The 27,854-nt window shown below is 40.8% G+C and overlaps 23 non-coding genes across 23 annotated transcripts; all 23 read right to left on the bottom strand.

Moving 5' to 3' along the window:
• Nucleotides 1-1,598: 1,598 nt before the first annotated feature.
• On the bottom strand, nucleotides 1,599-1,672 carry TRNAT-AGU (transfer RNA threonine (anticodon AGU)). Its single transcript has one exon. It is a non-coding gene; the product is annotated as a tRNA-Thr (tRNA).
• Nucleotides 1,673-3,281: 1,609 nt separating this feature from the next.
• TRNAT-AGU (transfer RNA threonine (anticodon AGU)) lies at nucleotides 3,282-3,355 on the bottom strand. The gene has a single exon. It is a non-coding gene; the product is annotated as a tRNA-Thr (tRNA).
• A 767-nt stretch (nucleotides 3,356-4,122) lies between these two features.
• On the bottom strand, nucleotides 4,123-4,196 carry TRNAT-AGU (transfer RNA threonine (anticodon AGU)). The gene has a single exon. It is a non-coding gene; the product is annotated as a tRNA-Thr (tRNA).
• A 768-nt stretch (nucleotides 4,197-4,964) lies between these two features.
• On the bottom strand, nucleotides 4,965-5,038 carry TRNAT-AGU (transfer RNA threonine (anticodon AGU)). The gene has a single exon. It is a non-coding gene; the product is annotated as a tRNA-Thr (tRNA).
• A 3,292-nt stretch (nucleotides 5,039-8,330) lies between these two features.
• On the bottom strand, nucleotides 8,331-8,404 carry TRNAT-AGU (transfer RNA threonine (anticodon AGU)). The gene has a single exon. It is a non-coding gene; the product is annotated as a tRNA-Thr (tRNA).
• Nucleotides 8,405-10,012: 1,608 nt separating this feature from the next.
• Nucleotides 10,013-10,086, bottom strand: TRNAT-AGU (transfer RNA threonine (anticodon AGU)). The gene has a single exon. It is a non-coding gene; the product is annotated as a tRNA-Thr (tRNA).
• A 1,606-nt stretch (nucleotides 10,087-11,692) lies between these two features.
• On the bottom strand, nucleotides 11,693-11,766 carry TRNAT-AGU (transfer RNA threonine (anticodon AGU)). Its single transcript has one exon. It is a non-coding gene; the product is annotated as a tRNA-Thr (tRNA).
• Nucleotides 11,767-12,533: 767 nt separating this feature from the next.
• TRNAT-AGU (transfer RNA threonine (anticodon AGU)) lies at nucleotides 12,534-12,607 on the bottom strand. The gene has a single exon. It is a non-coding gene; the product is annotated as a tRNA-Thr (tRNA).
• Nucleotides 12,608-13,374: 767 nt separating this feature from the next.
• On the bottom strand, nucleotides 13,375-13,448 carry TRNAT-AGU (transfer RNA threonine (anticodon AGU)). The gene has a single exon. It is a non-coding gene; the product is annotated as a tRNA-Thr (tRNA).
• Nucleotides 13,449-14,215: 767 nt separating this feature from the next.
• TRNAT-AGU (transfer RNA threonine (anticodon AGU)) lies at nucleotides 14,216-14,289 on the bottom strand. The gene has a single exon. It is a non-coding gene; the product is annotated as a tRNA-Thr (tRNA).
• Nucleotides 14,290-16,736: 2,447 nt separating this feature from the next.
• TRNAT-AGU (transfer RNA threonine (anticodon AGU)) lies at nucleotides 16,737-16,810 on the bottom strand. Its single transcript has one exon. It is a non-coding gene; the product is annotated as a tRNA-Thr (tRNA).
• A 767-nt stretch (nucleotides 16,811-17,577) lies between these two features.
• TRNAT-AGU (transfer RNA threonine (anticodon AGU)) lies at nucleotides 17,578-17,651 on the bottom strand. The gene has a single exon. It is a non-coding gene; the product is annotated as a tRNA-Thr (tRNA).
• A 767-nt stretch (nucleotides 17,652-18,418) lies between these two features.
• Nucleotides 18,419-18,492, bottom strand: TRNAT-AGU (transfer RNA threonine (anticodon AGU)). Its single transcript has one exon. It is a non-coding gene; the product is annotated as a tRNA-Thr (tRNA).
• Nucleotides 18,493-19,259: 767 nt separating this feature from the next.
• Nucleotides 19,260-19,333, bottom strand: TRNAT-AGU (transfer RNA threonine (anticodon AGU)). Its single transcript has one exon. It is a non-coding gene; the product is annotated as a tRNA-Thr (tRNA).
• Nucleotides 19,334-20,100: 767 nt separating this feature from the next.
• Nucleotides 20,101-20,174, bottom strand: TRNAT-AGU (transfer RNA threonine (anticodon AGU)). Its single transcript has one exon. It is a non-coding gene; the product is annotated as a tRNA-Thr (tRNA).
• A 767-nt stretch (nucleotides 20,175-20,941) lies between these two features.
• TRNAT-AGU (transfer RNA threonine (anticodon AGU)) lies at nucleotides 20,942-21,015 on the bottom strand. Its single transcript has one exon. It is a non-coding gene; the product is annotated as a tRNA-Thr (tRNA).
• Nucleotides 21,016-21,782: 767 nt separating this feature from the next.
• Nucleotides 21,783-21,856, bottom strand: TRNAT-AGU (transfer RNA threonine (anticodon AGU)). Its single transcript has one exon. It is a non-coding gene; the product is annotated as a tRNA-Thr (tRNA).
• A 767-nt stretch (nucleotides 21,857-22,623) lies between these two features.
• On the bottom strand, nucleotides 22,624-22,697 carry TRNAT-AGU (transfer RNA threonine (anticodon AGU)). The gene has a single exon. It is a non-coding gene; the product is annotated as a tRNA-Thr (tRNA).
• A 392-nt stretch (nucleotides 22,698-23,089) lies between these two features.
• TRNAT-AGU (transfer RNA threonine (anticodon AGU)) lies at nucleotides 23,090-23,163 on the bottom strand. Its single transcript has one exon. It is a non-coding gene; the product is annotated as a tRNA-Thr (tRNA).
• Nucleotides 23,164-24,772: 1,609 nt separating this feature from the next.
• Nucleotides 24,773-24,846, bottom strand: TRNAT-AGU (transfer RNA threonine (anticodon AGU)). The gene has a single exon. It is a non-coding gene; the product is annotated as a tRNA-Thr (tRNA).
• A 767-nt stretch (nucleotides 24,847-25,613) lies between these two features.
• On the bottom strand, nucleotides 25,614-25,687 carry TRNAT-AGU (transfer RNA threonine (anticodon AGU)). Its single transcript has one exon. It is a non-coding gene; the product is annotated as a tRNA-Thr (tRNA).
• A 767-nt stretch (nucleotides 25,688-26,454) lies between these two features.
• Nucleotides 26,455-26,528, bottom strand: TRNAT-AGU (transfer RNA threonine (anticodon AGU)). Its single transcript has one exon. It is a non-coding gene; the product is annotated as a tRNA-Thr (tRNA).
• A 767-nt stretch (nucleotides 26,529-27,295) lies between these two features.
• Nucleotides 27,296-27,369, bottom strand: TRNAT-AGU (transfer RNA threonine (anticodon AGU)). The gene has a single exon. It is a non-coding gene; the product is annotated as a tRNA-Thr (tRNA).
• Nucleotides 27,370-27,854: the final 485 nt, after the last annotated feature.

Genomic DNA, 27,854 nt, shown 5'->3' with positions numbered 1-27,854 from the left:
TGGTCTCCTTTCCTTCCTCATGTAATCAATCAGAAGTGAAATCCACTTTTTTAAGGCTGGGCTTCTGTTGCAATATAACTTTTCAAAATGTTTTCCAATTGACTGAAACTCCATTGCACAAAACGAGCATGTCATTAATCGTCGATTTAGAGTGGACTGCATTGCCCAGTGTGTGCATTGAGGAGCACATGTTCGTCTTTACTGGGGGGCAAGTTTGCACTCATGAATGTGGCAAAACATTCAAATCCGTAAGTGGGTGAACATTAAAGTCCTAGATGCTGCAAATCTCTATATCTGGATACGGAATGACTGAAAAAAGTTATGTCTCCAGTGTCAAAATGTGTGTAATGCACTAGTAATTCATTTCCTTTATTGACCAGTGAGGTAGCCATGTATGGAGGTGCTGTAGAGTGAAAATCAAGTTTCAAATGGGCAGTGATCCTTGTGCCTGGATAGCTCAGTCGGTAGAGCATCGGACTTTTAATCTGAGGGTCCAGGGTTCAAGTCCCTGTTCAGGCGTACCTTTGCTTCTTTTACAAAAAATTTAGCAGGAAATATGAATTGCTCATTCTAATATGTGCTATTTCTGATGGCATCGCAACCTTGGGCAATATGACTCTAAGGTAGTGGAGTCCAGAATTCTTGGATGCTTTGCCAACATTTCAAGCCTGACTGTGCTTCTAAATAGCATGAAATAACAATCTTTGTACAAAGTTTTAATATTGGGGAGACAGATTGGTCGAAAAAAAAGCAGACAGGCGCTGCTGAGGTTCGAACTCAGGATCTCCAGTTTACTAGACAGGCGCTTTAACCAACTAAGCCACAGCACCTCTTTTGCATCTGATCTCCTGTCCTTCCTCATGTAATCATTTAGAAGTGAAATCCACTTTTTTTAAGGCTGGGCTTCTGTTGCAATATAACTTTACAAAATGTTTTCCAATTGACTGAAACTCCATTGCACAAAACGAGCATGTCATTAATCGTTGATTTAGAGTGGACTGCATTGCCCAGTGTGTGTATTGAGGAGCACATGTTCGCCTTTACTGGGGAGCAATTTTGCACTCATGAATGTGGCAAAACATTCAAATCCGTAAGTGGGTGAACATTAAAGTCCTAGATGCTGCAAATCTCTATATCTGGATACGGAATGACTGAAAAAAGTTATGTCTCCAGTGTCAAAATGTGTGTAATGCACTAGTAATTCATTTCCTTTATTGACCAGTGTGGTAGCCATGTATGGAGGTGCTGTAGAGTGAAAATCAAGTTTCAAATGGGCAGCGATCCTTGTGCCTGGATAGCTCAGTCGGTAGAGCATCAGACTTTTAATCTGAGGGTCCAGGGTTCAAGTCCCTGTTCAGGCGTACCTTTGCTTCTTTTACAAAAAATTAAGCAGGAAATATGAATTGCTCATTCTAATATGTGCTATTTCTGATGGCATCGCAACCTTGGGCAATATGATTCTAAGGTAGTGGAGTCCAGAGTTCTTGGATGCTTTGCCAACATTTCAAGCCTGACTGTGCTTCTAAATAGCATGAAATAGCAATCTTTGTACAAAGTTTTAATATTGGGGAGACAGATTGGTCGAAAAAAAAGCAGACAGGCGCTGCTGAGATTCGAACTCAGGATCTCCTGTTTACTAGACAGGCGCTTTAACCAACTAAGCCACAGCACCTTTTTTGCATCTGGTCTCCTTTCCTTCCTCATGTAATCATTTAGAAGTGAAATCCACTTTTTTAAGGCTGGGCTTCTGTTGCAATATAACTTTTCAAAATGTTTTCCAATTGACTGAAACTCCATTGCACAAAACGAGCATGTCATTAATCGTCGATTTAGAGTGGACTGCATTGCCCAGTGTGTGCATTGAGGAGCACATGTTCGTCTTTACTGGGGAGCAAGTTTGCACTCATGAATGTGGCAAAACATTCAAATCCGTAAGTGGGTGAACATTAAAGTCCTAGATGCTGCAAATCTCTATATCTGGATACGGAATGACTGAAAAAAGTTATGTCTCCAGTGTCAAAATGTGTGTAATGCACTAGTAATTCATTTCCTTTATTGACCAGTGAGGTAGCCATGTATGGAGGTGCTGTAGAGTGAAAATCAAGTTTCAAATGGGCAGTGATCCTTGTGCCTGGATAGCTCAGTCGGTAGAGCATCAGACTTTTAATCTGAGGGTCCAGGGTTCAAGTCCCTGTTCAGGCGTACCTTTGCTTCTTTTACAAAAAATTAAGCAGGAAATATGAATTGCTCATTCTAATATGTGCTATTTCTGATGGCATCGCAACCTTGGGCAATATGACTCTAAGGTAGTGGAGTCCAGAGTTCTTGGATGCTTTGCCAACATTTCAAGCCTGACTGTGCTTCTAAATAGCATGAAACAGCAATCTTTGTACAAAGTTTTAATATTGGGGAGACAGATTGGTCGAAAAAAAAGCAGACAGGCGCTGCTAAGATTCGAACTCAGGATCTCCTGTTTACTAGACAGGCGCTTTAACCAACTAAGCCACAGCACCTTTTTTGCATCTGTTCTCCTTTCCTTCCTCATGTAATCATTTAGAAGTGAAATCCACTTTTTTTAAGGCTGGGCTTCTGTTGCAATATAACTTTACAAAATGTTTTCCAATTGACTGAAACTCCATTGCACAAAACGAGCATGTCATTAATCGTTGATTTAGAGTGGACTGCATTGCCCAGTGTGTGTATTGAGGAGCACATGTTCGCCTTTACTGGGGAGCAATTTTGCACTCATGAATGTGGCAAAACATTCAAATCCGTAAGTGGGTGAACATTAAAGTCCTAGATGCTGCAAATCTCTATATCTGGATACGGAATGACTGAAAAAAGTTATGTCTCCAGTGTCAAAATGTGTGTAATGCACTAGTAATTCATTTCCTTTATTGACCAGTGAGGTAGCCATGTATGGAGGTGCTGTAGAGTGAAAATCAAGTTTCAAATGGGCAGTGATCCTTGTGCCTGGATAGCTCAGTCGGTAGAGCATCAGACTTTTAATCTGAGGGTCCAGGGTTCAAGTCCCTGTTCAGGCGTACCTTTGCTTCTTTTACAAAAAATTAAGCAGGAAATATGAATTGCTCATTCTAATATGTGCTATTTCTGATGGCATCGCAACCTTGGGCAATATGATTCTAAGGTAGTGGAGTCCAGAGTTCTTGGATGCTTTGCCAACATTTCAAGCCTGACTGTGCTTCTAAATAGCATGAAATAGCAATCTTTGTACAAAGTTTTAATATTGGGGAGACAGATTGGTCGAAAAAAAAGCAGACAGGCGCTGCTGAGATTCGAACTCAGGATCTCCTGTTTACTAGACAGGCGCTTTAACCAACTAAGCCACAGCACCTTTTTTGCATCTGGTCTCCTTTCCTTCCTCATGTAATCATTTAGAAGTGAAATCCACTTTTTTAAGGCTGGGCTTCTGTTGCAATATAACTTTTCAAAATGTTTTCCAATTGACTGAAACTCCATTGCACAAAACGAGCATGTCATTAATCGTCGATTTAGAGTGGACTGCATTGCCCAGTGTGTGCATTGAGGAGCACATGTTCGTCTTTACTGGGGAGCAAGTTTGCACTCATGAATGTGGCAAAACATTCAAATCCGTAAGTGGGTGAACATTAAAGTCCTAGATGCTGCAAATCTCTATATCTGGATACGGAATGACTGAAAAAAGTTATGTCTCCAGTGTCAAAATGTGTGTAATGCACTAGTAATTCATTTCCTTTATTGACCAGTGAGGTAGCCATGTATGGAGGTGCTGTAGAGTGAAAATCAAGTTTCAAATGGGCAGTGATCCTTGTGCCTGGATAGCTCAGTCGGTAGAGCATCAGACTTTTAATCTGAGGGTCCAGGGTTCAAGTCCCTGTTCAGGCGTACCTTTGCTTCTTTTACAAAAAATTAAGCAGGAAATATGAATTGCTCATTCTAATATGTGCTATTTCTGATGGCATCGCAACCTTGGGCAATATGATTCTAAGGTAGTGGAGTCCAGAGTTCTTGGATGCTTTGCCAACATTTCAAGCCTGACTGTGCTTCTAAATAGCATGAAATAGCAATCTTTGTACAAAGTTTTAATATTGGGGAGACAGATTGGTCGAAAAAAAAGCAGACAGGCGCTGCTGAGATTCGAACTCAGGATCTCCTGTTTACTAGACAGGCGCTTTAACCAACTAAGCCACAGCACCTTTTTTGCATCTGGTCTCCTTTCCTTCCTCATGTAATCATTTAGAAGTGAAATCCACTTTTTTAAGGCTGGGCTTCTGTTGCAATATAACTTTTCAAAATGTTTTCCAATTGACTGAAACTCCATTGCACAAAACGAGCATGTCATTAATCGTCGATTTAGAGTGGACTGCATTGCCCAGTGTGTGCATTGAGGAGCACATGTTCGTCTTTACTGGGGAGCAAGTTTGCACTCATGAATGTGGCAAAACATTCAAATCCCTAAGTGGGTGAACATTAAAGTCCTAGATGCTGCAAATCTCTATATCTGGATACGGAATGACTGAAAAAAGTTATGTCTCCAGTGTCAAAATGTGTGTAATGCACTAGTAATTCATTTCCTTTATTGACCAGTGAGGTAGCCATGTATGGAGGTGCTGTAGAGTGAAAATCAAGTTTCAAATGGGCAGTGATCCCTGTGCCTGGATAGCTCAGTCGGTAGAGCATCAGACTTTTAATCTGAGGGTCCAGGATTCAAGTCCCTGTTCAGGCGTATCTTTGCTTCTTTTACAAAAAATTTAGCAGGAAATATGAATTGCTCATTCTAATATGTGCTATTTCTGATGGCATCGCAACCTTGGGCAATATGACTCTAAGGTAGTGGAGTCCAGAATTCTTGGATGCTTTGCCAACATTTCAAGCCTGACTGTGCTTCTAAATAGCATGAAATAACAATCTTTGTACAAAGTTTTAATATTGGGGAGACAGATTGGTCGAAAAAAAAAGCAGACAGGCGCTGCTGAGATTCGAACTCAGGATCTCCTGTTTACTAGACAGGCGCTTTAACCAACTAAGCCACAGCACCTCTTTTGCATCTGATCTCCTTTCCTTCCTCATGTAATCATTTAGAAGTGAAATCCACTTTTTTTAAGGCTGGGCTTCTGTTGCAATATAACTTTACAAAATGTTTTCCAATTGACTGAAACTCCATTGCACAAAACGAGCATGTCATTAATCGTTGATTTAGAGTGGACTGCATTGCCCAGTGTGTGTATTGAGGAGCACATGTTCGCCTTTACTGGGGAGCAATTTTGCACTCATGAATGTGGCAAAACATTCAAATCCGTAAGTGGGTGAACATTAAAGTCCTAGATGCTGCAAATCTCTATATCTGGATACGGAATGACTGAAAAAAGTTATGTCTCCAGTGTCAAAATGTGTGTAATGCACTAGTAATTCATTTCCTTTATTGACCAGTGAGGTAGCCATGTATGGAGGTGCTGTAGAGTGAAAATCAAGTTTCAAATGGGCAGTGATCCCTGTGCCTGGATAGCTCAGTCGGTAGAGCATCAGACTTTTAATCTGAGGGTCCAGGGTTCAAGTCCCTGTTCAGGCGTACCTTTGCTTCTTTTACAAAAAATTAAGCAGGAAATATGAATTGCTCATTCTAATATGTGCTGTTTCTGATGGCATCGCAACCTTGGGCAATATGACTCTAAGGTAGTGGAGTCCAGAGTTCTTGGATGCTTTGCCAACATTTCAAGCCTGACTGTGCTTCTAAATAGCATGAAATAGCAATCTTTGTACAAAGTTTTAATATTGGGGAGACAGATTGGTCGAAAAAAAAGCAGACAGGCGCTGCTGAGATTCAAACTCAGGATCTCCTGTTTACTAGACAGGCGCTTTAACCAACTAAGCCACAGCACCTTTTTTGCATCTGGTCTCCTTTCCTTCCTCATGTAATCAATCAGAAGTGAAATCCACTTTTTTAAGGCTGGGCTTGTGTTGCAATATAACTTTTCAAAATGTTTTCCAATTGACTGAAACTCCATTGCACAAAACGAGCATGTCATTAATCGTCGATTTAGAGTGGACTGCATTGCCCAGTGTGTGCATTGAGGAGCACATGTTCGTCTTTACTGGGGAGCAAGTTTGCACTCATGAATGTGGCAAAACATTCAAATCCGTAAGTGGGTGAACATTAAAGTCCTAGATGCTGCAAATCTCTATATCTGGATACGGAATGACTGAAAAAAGTTATGTCTCCAGTGTCAAAATGTGTGTAATGCACTAGTAATTCATTTCCTTTATTGACCAGTGAGGTAGCCATGTATGGAGGTGCTGTAGAGTGAAAATCAAGTTTCAAATGGGCAGTGATCCTTGTGCCTGGATAGCTCAGTCGGTAGAGCATCAGACTTTTAATCTGAGGGTCCAGAGTTCAAGTCCCTGTTCAGGCGTACCTTTGCCTCTTTTACAAAAAATTTAGCAGGAAATATGAATTGCTCATTCTAATATGTGCTATTTCTGATGGCATCGCAACCTTGGGCAATATGACTCTAAGGTAGTGGAGTCCAGAATTCTTGGATGCTTTGCCAACATTTCAAGCCTGACTGTGCTTCTAAATAGCATGAAATAACAATCTTTGTACAAAGTTTTAATATTGGGGAGACAGATTGGTCGAAAAAAAAGCAGACAGGCGCTGCTGAGGTTCGAACTCAGGATCTCCAGTTTACTAGACAGGCGCTTTAACCAACTAAGCCACAGCACCTCTTTTGCATCTGATCTCCTGTCCTTCCTCATGTAATCATTTAGAAGTGAAATCCACTTTTTTTAAGGCTGGGCTTCTGTTGCAATATAACTTTACAAAATGTTTTCCAATTGACTGAAACTCCATTGCACAAAACGAGCATGTCATTAATCGTTGATTTAGAGTGGACTGCATTGCCCAGTGTGTGTATTGAGGAGCACATGTTCGCCTTTACTGGGGAGCAATTTTGCACTCATGAATGTGGCAAAACATTCAAATCCGTAAGTGGGTGAACATTAAAGTCCTAGATGCTGCAAATCTCTATATCTGGATACGGAATGACTGAAAAAAGTTATGTCTCCAGTGTCAAAATGTGTGTAATGCACTAGTAATTCATTTCCTTTATTGACCAGTGAGGTAGCCATGTATGGAGGTGCTGTAGAGTGAAAATCAAGTTTCAAATGGGCAGTGATCCTTGTGCCTGGATAGCTCAGTCGGTAGAGCATCAGACTTTTAATCTGAGGGTCCAGGGTTCAAGTCCCTGTTCAGGCGTACCTTTGCTTCTTTTACAAAAAATTAAGCAGGAAATATGAATTGCTCATTCTAATATGTGCTATTTCTGATGGCATCGCAACCTTGGGCAATATGATTCTAAGGTAGTGGAGTCCAGAGTTCTTGGATGCTTTGCCAACATTTCAAGCCTGACTGTGCTTCTAAATAGCATGAAATAGCAATCTTTGTACAAAGTTTTAATATTGGGGAGACAGATTGGTCGAAAAAAAAGCAGACAGGCGCTGCTGAGATTCGAACTCAGGATCTCCTGTTTACTAGACAGGCACTTTAACCAACTAAGCCACAGCACCTTTTTTGCATCTGGTCTCCTTTCCTTCCTCATGTAATCATTTAGAAGTGAAATCCACTTTTTTAAGGCTGGGCTTCTGTTGCAATATAACTTTTCAAAATGTTTTCCAATTGACTGAAACTCCATTGCACAAAACGAGCATGTCATTAATCGTCGATTTAGAGTGGACTGCATTGCCCAGTGTGTGCATTGAGGAGCACATGTTCGTCTTTACTGGGGAGCAAGTTTGCACTCATGAATGTGGCAAAACATTCAAATCCGTAAGTGGGTGAACATTAAAGTCCTAGATGCTGCAAATCTCTATATCTGGATACGGAATGACTGAAAAAAGTTATGTCTCCAGTGTCAAAATGTGTGTAATGCACTAGTAATTCATTTCCTTTATTGACCAGTGAGGTAGCCATGTATGGAGGTGCTGTAGAGTGAAAATCAAGTTTCAAATGGGTAGTGATCCCTGTGCCTGGATAGCTCAGTCGGTAGAGCATCAGACTTTTAATCTGAGGGTCCAGGGTTCAAGTCCCTGTTCAGGCGTATCTTTGCTTCTTTTACAAAAAATTTAGCAGGAAATATGAATTGCTCATTCTAATATGTGCTATTTCTGATGGCATCGCAACCTTGGGCAATATGACTCTAAGGTAGTGGAGTCCAGAATTCTTGGATGCTTTGCCAACATTTCAAGCCTGACTGTGCTTCTAAATAGCATGAAATAGCAATCTTTGTACAAAGTTTTAATATTGGGGAGACAGATTGGTCGAAAAAAAAGCAGACAGGCGCTGCTGAGATTCGAACTCAGGATCTCCTGTTTACTAGACAGGCGCTTTAACCAACTAAGCCACAGCACCTTTTTTGCATCTGGTCTCCTTTCCTTCCTCATGTAATCATTTAGAAGTGAAATCCACTTTTTTAAGGCTGGGCTTCTGTTGCAATATAACTTTTCAAAATGTTTTCCAATTGACTGAAACTCCATTGCACAAAACGAGCATGTCATTAATCGTCGATTTAGAGTGGACTGCATTGCCCAGTGTGTGCATTGAGGAGCACATGTTCGTCTTTACTGGGGAGCAAGTTTGCACTCATGAATGTGGCAAAACATTCAAATCCGTAAGTGGGTGAACATTAAAGTCCTAGATGCTGCAAATCTCTATATCTGGATACGGAATGACTGAAAAAAGTTATGTCTCCAGTGTCAAAATGTGTGTAATGCACTAGTAATTCATTTCCTCTATTGACCAGTGAGGTAGCCATGTATGGAGGTGCTGTAGAGTGAAAATCAAGTTTCAAATGGGCAGTGATCCTTGTGCCTGGATAGCTCAGTCGGTAGAGCATCAGACTTTTAATCTGAGGGTCCAGGGTTCAAGTCCCTGTTCAGGCGTACCTTTGCTTCTTTTACAAAAAATTAAGCAGGAAATATGAATTGCTCATTCTAATATGTGCTATTTCTGATGGCATCGCAACCTTGGGCAATATGACTCTAAGGTAGTGGAGTCCAGAGTTCTTGGATGCTTTGCCAACATTTCAAGCCTGACTGTGCTTCTAAATAGCATGAAATAGCAATCTTTGTACAAAGTTTTAATATTGGGGAGACAGATTGGTCGAAAAAAAAGCAGACAGGCGCTGCTGAGATTCGAACTCAGGATCTCCTGTTTACTAGACAGGCGCTTTAACCAACTGAGCCACAGCACCTTTTTTGCATCTGGTCTCCTTTCCTTCCTCATGTAATCAATCAGAAGTGAAATCCACTTTTTTAAGGCTGGGCTTCTGTTGCAATATAACTTTTCAAAATGTTTTCCAATTGACTGAAACTCCATTGCACAAAACGAGCATGTCATTAATCGTTGATTTAGAGTGGACTGCATTGCCCAGTGTGTGCATTGAGGAGCACATGTTCGTCTTTACTGGGGAGCAAGTTTGCACTCATGAATGTGGCAAAACATTCAAATCCGTAAGTGGGTGAACATTAAAGTCCTAGATGCTGCAAATCTCTATATCTGGATACGGAATGACTGAAAAAAGTTATGTCTCCAGTGTCAAAATGTGTGTAATGCACTAGTAATTCATTTCCTTTATTGACCAGTGAGGTAGCCATGTGTGGAGGTGCTGTAGAGTGAAAATCAAGTTTCAAATGGGCAGTGATCCCTGTGCCTCGATAGCTCAGTCGGTAGAGCATCAGACTTTTAATCTGAGGGTCCAGGGTTCAAGTCCCTGTTCAGGCATACCTTTGCTTCTTTTACAAAAAATTAAGCAGGAAATATGAATTGCTCATTCTAATATGTGCTATTTCTGATGGCATCGCAACCTTGGGCAATATGACTCTAAGGTAGTGGAGTCCAGAGTTCTTGGATGCTTTGCCAACATTTCAAGCATGACTGTGCTTCTAAATAGCATGAAACAGCAATCTTTGTACAAAGTTTTAATATTGGGGAGACAGATTGGTCGAAAAAAAAGCAGACAGGCGCTGCTGAGATTCGAACTCAGGATCTCCTGTTTACTAGACAGGCGCTTTAACCAACTAAGCCACAGCACCTTTTTTGCATCTGGTCTCCTTTCCTTCCTCATGTAATCATTTAGAAGTGAAATCCACTTTTTTAAGGCTGGGCTTCTGTTGCAATATAACTTTTCAAAATGTTTTCCAATTGACTGAAACTCCATTGCACAAAACGAGCATGTCATTAATCGTCGATTTAGAGTGGACTGCATTGCCCAGTGTGTGTATTGAGGAGCACATGTTCGCCTTTACTGGGGAGCAAGTTTGCACTCATGAATGTGGCAAAACATTCAAATCCGTAAGTGGGTGAACATTAAAGTCCTAGATGCTGCAAATCTCTATATCTGGATACGGAATGACTGAAAAAAGTTATGTCTCCAGTGTCAAAATGTGTGTAATGCACTAGTAATTCATTTCCTTTATTGACCAGTGAGGTAGCCATGTATGGAGGTGCTGTAGAGTGAAAATCAAGTTTCAAATGAGCAGTGATCCCTGTGCCTGGATAACTCAGTCGGTAGAGCATCAGACTTTTAATCTGAGGGTCCAGGGTTCAAGTCCCTGTTCAGGCATACCTTTGCTTCTTTTACAAAAAATTAAGCAGGAAATATGAATTGCTCATTCTAATATGTGCTGTTTCTGATGGCATCGCAACCTTGGGCAATATGACTCTAAGGTAGTGGAGTCCAGAGTTCTTGGATGCTTTGCCAACATTTCAAGCCTGACTGTGCTTCTAAATAGCATGAAATAGCAATCTTTGTACAAAGTTTTAATATTGGGGAGACAGATTGGTCGAAAAAAAAGCAGACAGGCGCTGCTGAGATTCAAACTCAGGATCTCCTGTTTACTAGACAGGCGCTTTAACCAACTAAGCCACAGCACCTTTTTTGCATCTGGTCTCCTTTCCTTCCTCATGTAATCAATCAGAAGTGAAATCCACTTTTTTAAGGCTGGGCTTCTGTTGCAATATAACTTTTCAAAATGTTATCCAATTGACTGAAACTCCATTGCACAAAACGAGCATGTCATTAATCGTCGATTTAGAGTGGACTGCATTGCCCAGTGTGTGCATTGAGGAGCACATGTTCGTCTTTACTGGGGAGCAAGTTTGCACTCATGAATGTGGCAAAACATTCAAATCCGTAAGTGGGTGAACATTAAAGTCCTAGATGCTGCAAATCTCTATATCTGGATACGGAATGACTGAAAAAAGTTATGTCTCCAGTGTCAAAATGTGTGTAATGCACTAGTAATTCATTTCCTTTATTGACCAGTGAGGTAGCCATGTATGGAGGTGCTGTAGAGTGAAAATCAAGTTTCAAATGGCAGTGATCCATCTGCCTGGATAGCTCAGTCGGTAGGGCATCAGACTTTTAATCTGAGGGTCCAGGGTTCAAGTCCCTGTTCAGGCGTACCTTTGCTTCTTTTACAAAAAATTAAGCAGGAAATATGAATTGCTCATTCTAATATGTGCTATTTCTGATGGCATCGCAACCTTGGGCAATATGACTCTAAGGTAGTGGAGTCCAGAGTTCTTGGATGCTTTGCCAACATATCAAGCCTGACTGTGCTTCTAAATAGCATGAAATAGCAATCTTTGTACAAAGTTTTAATATTGGGGAGACAGATTGGTCGAAAAAAAGCAGACAGGCGCTGCTGAGATTCGAACTCAGGATCTCCTGTTTACTAGACAGGCGCTTTAACCAACTAAGCCACAGCACCTTTTTTGCATCTGGTCTCCTTTCCTTCCTCATGTAATCATTTAGAAGTGAAATCCACTTTTTTAAGGCTGGGCTTCTGTTGCAATATAACTTTTCAAAATGTTTTCCAATTGACTGAAACTCCATTGCACAAAACGAGCATGTCATTAATCGTCGATTTAGAGTGGACTGCATTGCCCAGTGTGTGCATTGAGGAGCACATGTTCGTCTTTACTGGGGAGCAAGTTTGCACTCATGAATGTGGCAAAACATTCAAATCCGTAAGTGGGTGAACATTAAAGTCCTAGATGCTGCAAATCTCTATATCTGGATACAGAATGACTGAAAAAAGTTATGTCTCCAGTGTCAAAATGTGTGTAATGCACTAGTAATTCATTTCCTTTATTGACCAGTGAGGTAGCCATGTATGGAGATGCTGTAGAGTGAAAATCAAGTTTCAAATGGGCAGTGATCCTTGTGCCTGGATAGCTCAGTCGGTAGAGCATCAGACTTTTAATCTGAGGGTCCAGGGTTCAAGTCCCTGTTCAGGCGTACCTTTGCTTCTTTTACAAAAAATTAAGCAGGAAATATGAATTGCTCATTCTAATATGTGCTATTTCTGATGGCATCGCAACCTTGGGCAATATGATTCTAAGGTAGTGGAGTCCAGAGTTCTTGGATGCTTTGCCAACATTTCAAGCCTGACTGTGCTTCTAAATAGCATGAAATAGCAATCTTTGTACAAAGTTTTAATATTGGGGAGACAGATTGGTCGAAAAAAAAGCAGACAGGCGCTGCTGAGATTCGAACTCAGGATCTCCTGTTTACTAGACAGGCGCTTTAACCAACTAAGCCACAGCACCTTTTTTGCATCTGGTCTCCTTTCCTTCCTCATGTAATCATTTAGAAGTGAAATCCACTTTTTTAAGGCTGGGCTTCTGTTGCAATATAACTTTTCAAAATGTTTTCCAATTGACTGAAACTCCATTGCACAAAACGAGCATGTCATTAATCGTTGATTTAGAGTGGACTGCATTGCCCAGTGTGTGTATTGAGGAGCACATGTTCGCCTTTACTGGGGAGCAATTTTGCACTCATGAATGTGGCAAAACATTCAAATCCGTAAGTGGGTGAACATTAAAGTCCTAGATGCTGCAAATCTCTATATCTGGATACGGAATGACTGAAAAAAGTTATGTCTCCAGTGTCAAAATGTGTGTAATGCACTAGTAATTCATTTCCTTTATTGACCAGTGAGGTAGCCATGTATGGAGGTGCTGTAGAGTGAAAATCAAGTTTCAAATGGGCAGTGATCCTTGTGCCTGGATAGCTCAGTCGGTAGAGCATCAGACTTTTAATCTGAGGGTCCAGGGTTCAAGTCCCTGTTCAGGCGTACCTTTGCTTCTTTTACAAAAAATTAAGCAGGAAATATGAATTGCTCATTCTAATATGTGCTATTTCTGATGGCATCGCAACCTTGGGCAATATGATTCTAAGGTAGTGGAGTCCAGAGTTCTTGGATGCTTTGCCAACATTTCAAGCCTGACTGTGCTTCTAAATAGCATGAAATAGCAATCTTTGTACAAAGTTTTAATATTGGGGAGACAGATTGGTCGAAAAAAAAGCAGACAGGCGCTGCTGAGATTCGAACTCAGGATCTCCTGTTTACTAGACAGGCGCTTTAACCAACTAAGCCACAGCACCTTTTTTGCATCTGGTCTCCTTTCCTTCCTCATGTAATCATTTAGAAGTGAAATCCACTTTTTTAAGGCTGGGCTTCTGTTGCAATATAACTTTTCAAAATGTTTTCCAATTGACTGAAACTCCATTGCACAAAACGAGCATGTCATTAATCGTTGATTTAGAGTGGACTGCATTGCCCAGTGTGTGTATTGAGGAGCACATGTTCGCCTTTACTGGGGAGCAATTTTGCACTCATGAATGTGGCAAAACATTCAAATCCGTAAGTGGGTGAACATTAAAGTCCTAGATGCTGCAAATCTCTATATCTGGATACGGAATGACTGAAAAAAGTTATGTCTCCAGTGTCAAAATGTGTGTAATGCACTAGTAATTCATTTCCTTTATTGACCAGTGAGGTAGCCATGTATGGAGGTGCTGTAGAGTGAAAATCAAGTTTCAAATGGACAGTGATCCTTGTGCCTGGATAGCTCAGTCGGTAGAACATCAGACTTTTAATCTGAGGGTCCAGGGTTCAAGTCCCTGTTCAGGCGTACCTTTGCTTCTTTTACAAAAAATTAAGCAGGAAATATGAATTGCTCATTCTAATATGTGCTATTTCTGATGGCATCGCAACCTTGGGCAATATGACTCTAAGGTAGTGGAGTCCAGAGTTCTTGGATGCTTTGCCAACATTTCAAGCCTGACTGTGCTTCTAAATAGCATGAAATAGCAATCTTTGTACAAAGTTTTAATATTGGGGAGACAGATTGGTCGAAAAAAAAGCAGACAGGCGCTGCTGAGATTCGAACTCAGGATCTCCTGTTTACTAGACAGGCGCTTTAACCAACTAAGCCACAGCACCTTTTTTGCATCTGGTCTCCTTTCCTTCCTCATGTAATCATTTAGAAGTGAAATCCACTTTTTTAAGGCTGGGCTTCTGTTGCAATATAACTTTTCAAAATGTTTTCCAATTGACTGAAACTCCATTGCACAAAACGAGCATGTCATTAATCGTCGATTTAGAGTGGACTGCATTGCCCAGTGTGTGCATTGAGGAGCACATGTTCGTCTTTACTGGGGAGCAAGTTTGCACTCATGAATGTGGCAAAACATTCAAATCCGTAAGTGGGTGAACATTAAAGTCCTAGATGCTGCAAATCTCTATATCTGGATACGGAATGACTGAAAAAAGTTATGTCTCCAGTGTCAAAATGTGTGTAATGCACTAGTAATTCATTTCCTTTATTGACCAGTGAGGTAGCCATGTATGGAGGTGCTGTAGAGTGAAAATCAAGTTTCAAATGGGCAGTGATCCCTGTGCCTGGATAGCTCAGTCGGTAGAGCATCAGACTTTTAATCTGAGGGTCCAGGGTTCAAGTCCCTGTTCAGGCGTATCTTTGCTTCTTTTACAAAAAATTTAGCAGGAAATATGAATTGCTCATTCTAATATGTGCTATTTCTGATGGCATCGCAACCTTGGGCAATATGACTCTAAGGTAGTGGAGTCCAGAGTTCTTGGAGGCTTTGCCAACATTTCAAGCCTGACTGTGCTTCTAAATAGCATGAAATAGCAATCTTTGTACAAAGTTTTAATATTGGGGAGACAGATTGGTCGAAAAAAAAGCAGACAGGCGCTGCTGAGATTCAAACTCAGGATCTCCTGTTTACTAGACAGGCGCTTTAACCAACTAAGCCACAGCACCTTTTTTGCATCTGGTCTCCTTTCCTTCCTCATGTAATCAATCAGAAGTGAAATCCACTTTTTTAAGGCTGGGCTTCTGTTGCAATATAACTTTTCAAAATGTTATCCAATTGACTGAAACTCCATTGCACAAAACGAGCATGTCATTAATCGTCGATTTAGAGTGGACTGCATTGCCCAGTGTGTGCATTGAGGAGCACATGTTCGTCTTTACTGGGGAGCAAGTTTGCACTCATGAATGTGGCAAAACATTCAAATCCGTAAGTGGGTGAACATTAAAGTCCTAGATGCTGCAAATCTCTATATCTGGATACGGAATGACTGAAAAAAGTTATGTCTCCAGTGTCAAAATGTGTGTAATGCACTAGTAATTCATTTCCTTTATTGACCAGTGAGGTAGCCATGTATGGAGGTGCTGTAGAGTGAAAATCAAGTTTCAAATGGGCAGTGATCCCTGTGCCTGGATAACTCAGTCGGTAGAGCATCAGACTTTTAATCTGAGGGTCCAGGGTTCAAGTCCCTGTTCAGGCATACCTTTGCTTCTTTTACAAAAAATTAAGCAGGAAATATGAATTGCTCATTCTAATATGTGCTGTTTCTGATGGCATCGCAACCTTGGGCAATATGACTCTAAGGTAGTGGAGTCCAGAGTTCTTGGATGCTTTGCCAACATTTCAAGCCTGACTGTGCTTCTAAATAGCATGAAATAGCAATCTTTGTACAAAGTTTTAATATTGGGGAGACAGATTGGTCGAAAAAAAAGCAGACAGGCGCTGCTGAGATTCAAACTCAGGATCTCCTGTTTACTAGACAGGCGCTTTAACCAACTAAGCCACAGCACCTTTTTTGCATCTGGTCTCCTTTCCTTCCTCATGTAATCAATCAGAAGTGAAATCCACTTTTTTAAGGCTGGGCTTCTGTTGCAATATAACTTTTCAAAATGTTATCCAATTGACTGAAACTCCATTGCACAAAACGAGCATGTCATTAATCGTCGATTTAGAGTGGACTGCATTGCCCAGTGTGTGCATTGAGGAGCACATGTTCGTCTTTACTGGGGAGCAAGTTTGCACTCATGAATGTGGCAAAACATTCAAATCCGTAAGTGGGTGAACATTAAAGTCCTAGATGCTGCAAATCTCTATATCTGGATACGGAATGACTGAAAAAAGTTATGTCTCCAGTGTCAAAATGTGTGTAATGCACTAGTAATTCATTTCCTTTATTGACCAGTGAGGTAGCCATGTATGGAGGTGCTGTAGAGTGAAAATCAAGTTTCAAATGGCAGTGATCCATCTGCCTGGATAGCTCAGTCGGTAGGGCATCAGACTTTTAATCTGAGGGTCCAGGGTTCAAGTCCCTGTTCAGGCGTACCTTTGCTTCTTTTACAAAAAATTAAGCAGGAAATATGAATTGCTCATTCTAATATGTGCTATTTCTGATGGCATCGCAACCTTGGGCAATATGACTCTAAGGTAGTGGAGTCCAGAGTTCTTGGATGCTTTGCCAACATATCAAGCCTGACTGTGCTTCTAAATAGCATGAAATAGCAATCTTTGTACAAAGTTTTAATATTGGGGAGACAGATTGGTCGAAAAAAAGCAGACAGGCGCTGCTGAGATTCGAACTCAGGATCTCCTGTTTACTAGACAGGCGCTTTAACCAACTAAGCCACAGCACCTTTTTTGCATCTGGTCTCCTTTCCTTCCTCATGTAATCATTTAGAAGTGAAATCCACTTTTTTAAGGCTGGGCTTCTGTTGCAATATAACTTTTCAAAATGTTTTCCAATTGACTGAAACTCCATTGCACAAAACGAGCATGTCATTAATCGTCGATTTAGAGTGGACTGCATTGCCCAGTGTGTGCATTGAGGAGCACATGTTCGTCTTTACTGGGGAGCAAGTTTGCACTCATGAATGTGGCAAAACATTCAAATCCGTAAGTGGGTGAACATTAAAGTCCTAGATGCTGCAAATCTCTATATCTGGATACAGAATGACTGAAAAAAGTTATGTCTCCAGTGTCAAAATGTGTGTAATGCACTAGTAATTCATTTCCTTTATTGACCAGTGAGGTAGCCATGTATGGAGATGCTGTAGAGTGAAAATCAAGTTTCAAATGGGCAGTGATCCTTGTGCCTGGATAGCTCAGTCGGTAGAGCATCAGACTTTTAATCTGAGGGTCCAGGGTTCAAGTCCCTGTTCAGGCGTACCTTTGCTTCTTTTACAAAAAATTAAGCAGGAAATATGAATTGCTCATTCTAATATGTGCTATTTCTGATGGCATCGCAACCTTGGGCAATATGATTCTAAGGTAGTGGAGTCCAGAGTTCTTGGATGCTTTGCCAACATTTCAAGCCTGACTGTGCTTCTAAATAGCATGAAATAGCAATCTTTGTACAAAGTTTTAATATTGGGGAGACAGATTGGTCGAAAAAAAAGCAGACAGGCGCTGCTGAGATTCGAACTCAGGATCTCCTGTTTACTAGACAGGCGCTTTAACCAACTAAGCCACAGCACCTTTTTTGCATCTGGTCTCCTTTCCTTCCTCATGTAATCATTTAGAAGTGAAATCCACTTTTTTAAGGCTGGGCTTCTGTTGCAATATAACTTTTCAAAATGTTTTCCAATTGACTGAAACTCCATTGCACAAAACGAGCATGTCATTAATCGTTGATTTAGAGTGGACTGCATTGCCCAGTGTGTGTATTGAGGAGCACATGTTCGCCTTTACTGGGGAGCAATTTTGCACTCATGAATGTGGCAAAACATTCAAATCCGTAAGTGGGTGAACATTAAAGTCCTAGATGCTGCAAATCTCTATATCTGGATACGGAATGACTGAAAAAAGTTATGTCTCCAGTGTCAAAATGTGTGTAATGCACTAGTAATTCATTTCCTTTATTGACCAGTGAGGTAGCCATGTATGGAGGTGCTGTAGAGTGAAAATCAAGTTTCAAATGGGCAGTGATCCTTGTGCCTGGATAGCTCAGTCGGTAGAGCATCAGACTTTTAATCTGAGGGTCCAGGGTTCAAGTCCCTGTTCAGGCGTACCTTTGCTTCTTTTACAAAAAATTAAGCAGGAAATATGAATTGCTCATTCTAATATGTGCTATTTCTGATGGCATCGCAACCTTGGGCAATATGATTCTAAGGTAGTGGAGTCCAGAGTTCTTGGATGCTTTGCCAACATTTCAAGCCTGACTGTTCTTCTAAATAGCATGAAATAGCAATCTTTGTACAAAGTTTTAATATTGGGGAGACAGATTGGTCGAAAAAAAAGCAGACAGGCGCTGCTGAGATTCGAACTCAGGATCTCCTGTTTACTAGACAGGCGCTTTAACCAACTAAGCCACAGCACCTTTTTTGCATCTGGTCTCCTTTCCTTCCTCATGTAATCATTTAGAAGTGAAATCCACTTTTTTAAGGCTGGGCTTCTGTTGCAATATAACTTTTCAAAATGTTTTCCAATTGACTGAAACTCCATTGCACAAAACGAGCATGTCATTAATCGTTGATTTAGAGTGGACTGCATTGCCCAGTGTGTGTATTGAGGAGCACATGTTCGCCTTTACTGGGGAGCAATTTTGCACTCATGAATGTGGCAAAACATTCAAATCCGTAAGTGGGTGAACATTAAAGTCCTAGATGCTGCAAATCTCTATATCTGGATACGGAATGACTGAAAAAAGTTATGTCTCCAGTGTCAAAATGTGTGTAATGCACTAGTAATTCATTTCCTTTATTGACCAGTGAGGTAGCCATGTATGGAGGTGCTGTAGAGTGAAAATCAAGTTTCAAATGGGCAGTGATCCTTGTGCCTGGATAGCTCAGTCGGTAGAACATCAGACTTTTAATCTGAGGGTCCAGGGTTCAAGTCCCTGTTCAGGCGTACCTTTGCTTCTTTTACAAAAAATTAAGCAGGAAATATGAATTGCTCATTCTAATATGTGCTATTTCTGATGGCATCGCAACCTTGGGCAATATGACTCTAAGGTAGTGGAGTCCAGAGTTCTTGGATGCTTTGCCAACATTTCAAGCCTGACTGTGCTTCTAAATAGCATGAAATAGCAATCTTTGTACAAAGTTTTAATATTGGGGAGACAGATTGGTCGAAAAAAAAGCAGACAGGCGCTGCTGAGATTCGAACTCAGGATCTCCTGTTTACTAGACAGGCGCTTTAACCAACTAAGCCACAGCACCTTTTTTGCATCTGGTCTCCTTTCCTTCCTCATGTAATCATTTAGAAGTGAAATCCACTTTTTTAAGGCTGGGCTTCTGTTGCAATATAACTTTTCAAAATGTTTTCCAATTGACTGAAACTCCATTGCACAAAACGAGCATGTCATTAATCGTCGATTTAGAGTGGACTGCATTGCCCAGTGTGTGCATTGAGGAGCACATGTTCGTCTTTACTGGGGAGCAAGTTTGCACTCATGAATGTGGCAAAACATTCAAATCCGTAAGTGGGTGAACATTAAAGTCCTAGATGCTGCAAATCTCTATATCTGGATACGGAATGACTGAAAAAAGTTATGTCTCCAGTGTCAAAATGTGTGTAATGCACTAGTAATTCATTTCCTTTATTGACCAGTGAGGTAGCCATGTATGGAGGTGCTGTAGAGTGAAAATCAAGTTTCAAATGGGCAGTGATCCCTGTGCCTGGATAGCTCAGTCGGTAGAGCATCAGACTTTTAATCTGAGGGTCCAGGGTTCAAGTCCCTGTTCAGGCGTATCTTTGCTTCTTTTACAAAAAATTTAGCAGGAAATATGAATTGCTCATTCTAATATGTGCTATTTCTGATGGCATCGCAACCTTGGGCAATATGACTCTAAGGTAGTGGAGTCCAGAGTTCTTGGAGGCTTTGCCAACATTTCAAGCCTGACTGTGCTTCTAAATAGCATGAAATAGCAATCTTTGTACAAAGTTTTAATATTGGGGAGACAGATTGGTCGAAAAAAAAGCAGACAGGCGCTGCTGAGATTCGAACTCAGGATCTCCTGTTTACTAGACAGGCGCTTTAACCAACTAAGCCACAGCACCTTTTTTGCATCTGGTCTCCTTTCCTTCCTCATGTAATCATTTAGAAGTGAAATCCACTTTTTTAAGGCTGGGCTTCTGTTGCAATATAACTTTTCAAAATGTTTTCCAAATGACTGAAACTCCATTGCACAAAACGAGCATGTCATTAATCGTCGATTTAGAGTGGACTGCATTGCCCAGTGTGTGCATTGAGGAGCAGATGTTCATTTTTACTGGGGAGCAAGTTTGCACTCATGAATGTGGCAAAACATTCAAATCCGTAAGTGGGTGAACATTAAAGTCCTAGATGCTGCAAATCTCTATATCTGGATACGGAATGACTGAAAAAAGTTATGTCTCCAGTGTCAAAATGTGTGTAATGCACTAGTAATTCATTTCCTTTATTGACCAGTGAGGTAGCCATGTATGGAGGTGCTGTAGAGTGAAAATCAAGTTTCAAATGGGCAGTGATCCCTGTGCCTGGATAGCTCAGTCGGTAGAGCATCAGACTTTTAATCTGAGGGTCCAGGGTTCAAGTTCCTGTTCAGGCGTACCTTTCCTTCTTTTACAAAAAATTAAGCAGGAAATATGAATTGCTCATTCTAATATGTGCTATTTCTGATGGCATCGCAACCTTGGGCAATATGACTCTAAGGTAGTGGAGTCCAGAGTTCTTGGATGCTTTGCCAACATTTCAAGCCTGACTGTGCTTCTAAATAGCATGAAATAGCAATCTTTGTACAAAGTTTTAATATTGGGGAGACAGATTGGTCGAAAAAAAAGCAGACAGGCGCTGCTGAGATTCGAACTCAGGATCTCCTGTTTACTAGACAGGCGCTTTAACCAACTAAGCCACAGCACCTTTTTTGCATCTGGTCTCCTTTCCTTCCTCATGTAATCATTTAGAAGTGAAATCCACTTTTTTAAGGCTGGGCTTCTGTTGCAATATAACTTTTCAAAATGTTTTCCAATTGACTGAAACTCCATTGCACAAAACGAGCATGTCATTAATCGTCGATTTAGAGTGGACTGCATTGCCCAGTGTGTGCATTGAGGAGCACATGTTCGTCTCTACTGGGGAGCTAGTTTGCACTCATGAATGTGGCAAAACATTCAAATCCGTAAGTGGGTGAACATTAAAGTCCTAGATGCTGCAAATCTCTATATCTGGATACGGAATGACTGAAAAAAGTTATGTCTCCAGTGTCAAAATGTGTGTAATGCACTAGTAATTCATTTCCTTTATTGACCAGTGAGGTAGCCATGTATGGAGGTGCTGTAGAGTGAAAATCAAGTTTCAAATGGGCAGTGATCCCTGTGCCTGGATAGCTCAGTCGGTAGAGCATCAGACTTTTAATCTGAGGGTCCAGGGTTCAAGTTCCTGTTCAGGCGTACCTTTGCTTCTTTTACAAAAAATTAAGCAGGAAATATGAATTGCTCATTCTAATATGTGCTATTTCTGATGGCATCGCAACCTTGGGCAATATAACTCTAAGGTAGTGGAGTCCAGAGTTCTTGGATGCTTTGCCAACATTTCAAGCCTGACTGTGCTTCTAAATAGCATGAAATAGCAATCTTTGTACAAAGTTTTAATATTGGGGAGACAGATTGGTCGAAAAAAAAGCAGACAGGCGCTGCTGAGATTCGAACTCAGGATCTCCTGTTTACTAGACAGGCGCTTTAACCAACTAAGCCACAGCACCTTTTTTGCATCTGGTCTCCTTTCCTTCCTCATGTAATCATTTAGAAGTGAAATCCACTTTTTTAAGGCTGGGCTTCTGTTGCAATATAACTTTTCAAAATGTTTTCCAATTGACTGAAACTCCATTGCACAAAACGAGCATGTCATTAATCGTCGATTTAGAGTGGACTGCATTGCCCAGTGTGTGCATTGAGGAGCACATGTTCGTCTTTACTGGGGAGCAAGTTTGCACTCATGAATGTGGCAAAACATTCAAATCCGTAAGTGGGTGAACATTAAAGTCCTAGATGCTGCAAATCTCTATATCTGGATACGGAATGACTGAAAAAAGTTATGTCTCCAGTGTCAAAATGTGTGTAATGCACTAGTAATTCATTTCCTTTATTGACCAGTGAGGTAGCCATGTATGGAGGTGCTGTAGAGTGAAAATCAAGTTTCAAATGGGCAGTGATCCTTGTACCTGGATAGCTCAGTCGGTAGAGCATCAGACTTTTAATCTGAGGGTCCAGGGTTCAAGTCCCTGTTCAGGCGTACCTTTGCTTCTTTTACAAAAAATTAAGCAGGAAATATGAATTGCTCATTCTAATATGTGCTATTTCTGATGGCATCGCAACCTTGGGCAATATGACTCTAAGGTAGTGGAGTCCAGAGTTCTTGGATGCTTTGCCAACATTTCAAGCCTGACTGTGCTTCTAAATAGCATGAAACAGCAATCTTTGTACAAAGTTTTAATATTGGGGAAACAGATTGGTCGAAAAAAAAGCAGACAGGCGCTGCTGAGATTCGAACTCAGGATCTCCTGTTTACTAGACAGGCGCTTTAACCAACTAAGCCACAGCACCTTTTTTGCATCTGGTCTCCTTTCCTTCCTCATGTAATCATTTAGAAGTGAAATCCACTTTTTTAAGGCTGGGCTTCTGTTGCAATATAACTTTTCAAAATGTTTTCCAATTGACTGAAACTCCATTGCACAAAACGAGCATGTCATTAATCGTCGATTTAGAGTGGACTGCATTGCCCAGTGTGTGCATTGAGGAGCACATGTTCGTCTTTACTGGGGAGCAAGTTTGCACTCATGAATGTGGCAAAACATTCAAATCCGTAAGTGGGTGAACATTAAAGTCCTAGATGCTGCAAATCTCTATATCTGGATACGGAATGACTGAAAAAAGTTATGTCTCCAGTGTCAAAATGTTAATATTGGGGAGACAGATTGGTCGAAAAAAAAGCAGACAGGCGCTGCTGAGATTCGAACTCAGGATCTCCTGTTTACTAGACAGGCGCTTTAACCAACTAAGCCACAGCACCTTTTTTGCATCTGGTCTCCTTTCCTTCCTCATGTAATCATTTAGAAGTGAAATCCACTTTTTTTAAGGCTGGGCTTCTGTTGCAATATAACTTTACAAAATGTTTTCCAATTGACTGAAACTCCATTGCACAAAACGAGCATGTCATTAATCGTTGATTTAGAGTGGACTGCATTGCCCAGTGTGTGTATTGAGGAGCACATGTTCGCCTTTACTGGGGAGCAATTTTGCACTCATGAATGTGGCAAAACATTCAAATCCGTAAGTGGGTGAACATTAAAGTCCTAGATGCTGCAAATCTCTATATCTGGATACGGAATGACTGAAAAAAGTTATGTCTCCAGTGTCAAAATGTGTGTAATGCACTAGTAATTCATTTCCTTTATTGACCAGTGAGGTAGCCATGTATGGAGGTGCTGTAGAGTGAAAATCAAGTTTCAAATGGGCAGTGATCCTTGTGCCTGGATAGCTCAGTCGGTAGAGCATCAGACTTTTAATCTGAGGGACCAGGGTTCAAGTCCCGGTTCAGGGGTATCTTTGCTTCTTTTACAAAAAATTTAGCAGGAAATATGAATTGCTCATTCTAATATGTGCTATTTCTGATGGCATGGCAACCTTGGGCAATATGACTCTAAGGTAGTGGAGTCCAGAATTCTTGGATGCTTTGCCAACATTTCAAGCCTGACTGTGCTTCTAAATAGCATGAAATAACAATCTTTGTACAAAGTTTTAATATTGGGGAGACAGATTGGTCGAAAAAAAAGCAGACAGGCACTGCTGAGATTCGAACTCAGGATCTCCTGTTTACTAGACAGGCGCTTTAACCAACTAAGCCACAGCACCTTTTTTGCATCTGGTCTCCTTTCCTTCCTCATGTAATCATTTAGAAGTGAAATCCACTTTTTTAAGGCTGGGCTTCTGTTGCAATATAACTTTTCAAAATGTTTTCCAATTGACTGAAACTCCATTGCACAAAACGAGCATGTCATTAATCGTTGATTTAGAGTGGACTGCATTGCCCAGTGTGTGTATTGAGGAGCACATGTTCGCCTTTACTGGGGAGCAATTTTGCACTCATGAATGTGGCAAAACATTCAAATCCGTAAGTGGGTGAACATTAAAGTCCTAGATGCTGCAAATCTCTATATCTGGATACGGAATGACTGAAAAAAGTTATGTCTCCAGTGTCAAAATGTGTGTAATGCACTAGTAATTCATTTCCTTTATTGACCAGTGAGGTAGCCATGTATGGAGGTGCTGTAGAGTGAAAATCAAGTTTCAAATGGGCAGTGATCCTTGTGCCTGGATAGCTCAGTCAGTAGAGCATCAGACTTTTAATCTGAGGGTCCAGGGTTCAAGTCCCGGTTCAGGGGTATCTTTGCTTCTTTTACAAAAAATTTAGCAGGAAATATGAATTGCTCATTCTAATATGTGCTATTTCTGATGGCATGGCAACCTTGGGCAATATGACTCTAAGGTAGTGGAGTCCAGAATTCTTGGATGCTTTGCCAACATTTCAAGCCTGACTGTGCTTCTAAATAGCATGAAATAACAATCTTTGTACAAAGTTTTAATATTGGGGAGACAGATTGGTCGAAAAAAAAGCAGACAGGCGCTGCTGAGATTCGAACTCAGGATCTCCTGTTTACTAGACAGGCGCTTTAACCAACTAAGCCACAGCACCTTTTTTGCATCTGGTCTCCTTTCCTTCCTCATGTAATCATTTAGAAGTGAAATCCACTTTTTTAAGGCTGGGCTTCTGTTGCAATATAACTTTTCAAAATGTTTTCCAATTGACTGAAACTCCATTGCACAAAACGAGCATGTCATTAATCGTCGATTTAGAGTGGACTGCATTGCCCAGTGTGTGCATTGAGGAGCACATGTTCGTCTTTACTGGGGAGCAAGTTTGCACTCATGAATGTGGCAAAACATTCAAATCCGTAAGTGGGTGAACATTAAAGTCCTAGATGCTGCAAATCTCTATATCTGGATACAGAATGACTGAAAAAAGTTATGTCTCCAGTGTCAAAATGTGTGTAATGCACTAGTAATTCATTTCCTTTATTGACCAGTGAGGTAGCCATGTATGGAGATGCTGTAGAGTGAAAATCAAGTTTCAAATGGGCAGTGATCCTTGTGCCTGGATAGCTCAGTCGGTAGAGCATCAGACTTTTAATCTGAGGGTCCAGGGTTCAAGTCCCTGTTCAGGCGTACCTTTGCTTCTTTTACAAAAAATTAAGCAGGAAATATGAATTGCTCATTCTAATATGTGCTATTTCTGATGGCATCGCAACCTTGGGCAATATGATTCTAAGGTAGTGGAGTCCAGAGTTCTTGGATGCTTTGCCAACATTTCAAGCCTGACTGTGCTTCTAAATAGCATGAAATAGCAATCTTTGTACAAAGTTTTAATATTGGGGAGACAGATTGGTCGAAAAAAAAGCAGACAGGCGCTGCTGAGATTCGAACTCAGGATCTCCTGTTTACTAGACAGGCGCTTTAACCAACTAAGCCACAGCACCTTTTTTGCATCTGGTCTCCTTTCCTTCCTCATGTAATCATTTAGAAGTGAAATCCACTTTTTTAAGGCTGGGCTTCTGTTGCAATATAACTTTTCAAAATGTTTTCCAATTGACTGAAACTCCATTGCACAAAACGAGCATGTCATTAATCGTTGATTTAGAGTGGACTGCATTGCCCAGTGTGTGTATTGAGGAGCACATGTTCGCCTTTACTGGGGAGCAATTTTGCACTCATGAATGTGGCAAAACATTCAAATCCGTAAGTGGGTGAACATTAAAGTCCTAGATGCTGCAAATCTCTATATCTGGATACGGAATGACTGAAAAAAGTTATGTCTCCAGTGTCAAAATGTGTGTAATGCACTAGTAATTCATTTCCTTTATTGACCAGTGAGGTAGCCATGTATGGAGGTGCTGTAGAGTGAAAATCAAGTTTCAAATGGGCAGTGATCCTTGTGCCTGGATAGCTCAGTTGGTAGAACATCAGACTTTTAATCTGAGGGTCCAGGGTTCAAGTCCCTGTTCAGGCGTACCTTTGCTTCTTTTACAAAAAATTAAGCAGGAAATATGAATTGCTCATTCTAATATGTGCTATTTCTGATGGCATCGCAACCTTGGGCAATATGACTCTAAGGTAGTGGAGTCCAGAGTTCTTGGATGCTTTGCCAACATTTCAAGCCTGACTGTGCTTCTAAATAGCATGAAATAGCAATCTTTGTACAAAGTTTTAATATTGGGGAGACAGATTGGTCGAAAAAAAAGCAGACAGGCGCTGCTGAGATTCGAACTCAGGATCTCCTGTTTACTAGACAGGCGCTTTAACCAACTAAGCCACAGCACCTTTTTTGCATCTGGTCTCCTTTCCTTCCTCATGTAATCATTTAGAAGTGAAATCCACTTTTTTAAGGCTGGGCTTCTGTTGCAATATAACTTTTCAAAATGTTTTCCAATTGACTGAAACTCCATTGCACAAAACGAGCATGTCATTAATCGTCGATTTAGAGTGGACTGCATTGCCCAGTGTGTGCATTGAGGAGCACATGTTCGTCTTTACTGGGGAGCAAGTTTGCACTCATGAATGTGGCAAAACATTCAAATCCGTAAGTGGGTGAACATTAAAGTCCTAGATGCTGCAAATCTCTATATCTGGATACGGAATGACTGAAAAAAGTTATGTCTCCAGTGTCAAAATGTGTGTAATGCACTAGTAATTCATTTCCTTTATTGACCAGTGAGGTAGCCATGTATGGAGGTGCTGTAGAGTGAAAATCAAGTTTCAAATGGGCAGTGATCCCTGTGCCTGGATAGCTCAGTCGGTAGAGCATCAGACTTTTAATCTGAGGGTCCAGGGTTCAAGTCCCTGTTCAGGCGTATCTTTGCTTCTTTTACAAAAAATTTAGCAGGAAATATGAATTGCTCATTCTAATATGTGCTATTTCTGATGGCATCGCAACCTTGGGCAATATGACTCTAAGGTAGTGGAGTCCAGAGTTCTTGGAGGCTTTGCCAACATTTCAAGCCTGACTGTGCTTCTAAATAGCATGAAATAGCAATCTTTGTACAAAGTTTTAATATTGGGGAGACAGATTGGTCGAAAAAAAAGCAGACAGGCGCTGCTGAGATTCGAACTCAGGATCTCCTGTTTACTAGACAGGCGCTTTAACCAACTAAGCCACAGCACCTTTTTTGCATCTGGTCTCCTTTCCTTCCTCATGTAATCATTTAGAAGTGAAATCCACTTTTTTTAAGGCTGGGCTTCTGTTGCAATATAACTTTTCAAAATGTTTTCCAAATGACTGAAACTCCATTGCACAAAACGAGCATGTCATTAATCGTCGATTTAGAGTGGACTGCATTGCCCAGTGTGTGCATTGAGGAGCACATGTTCGTCTCTACTGGGGAGCTAGTTTGCACTCATGAATGTGGCAAAACATTCAAATCCGTAAGTGGGTGAACATTAAAGTCCTAGATGCTGCAAATCTCTATATCTGGATACGGAATGACTGAAAAAAGTTATGTCTCCAGTGTCAAAATGTGTGTAATGCACTAGTAATTCATTTCCTTTATTGACCAGTGAGGTAGCCATGTATGGAGGTGCTGTAGAGTGAAAATCAAGTTTCAAATGGGCAGTGATCCCTGTGCCTGGATAGCTCAGTCGGTAGAGCAT

Source organism: Ambystoma mexicanum, unplaced genomic scaffold (assembly GCF_040938575.1).
Source record: "Ambystoma mexicanum isolate Mex_15411 unplaced genomic scaffold, UKY_AmexF1_1 Mex_scaf1, whole genome shotgun sequence".
NCBI lineage: Eukaryota > Metazoa > Chordata > Amphibia > Caudata > Ambystomatidae > Ambystoma > Ambystoma mexicanum.
Note: the sequence above shows the minus strand (reverse complement) of the source record. Positions and strands in the feature narration are given on the sequence as shown.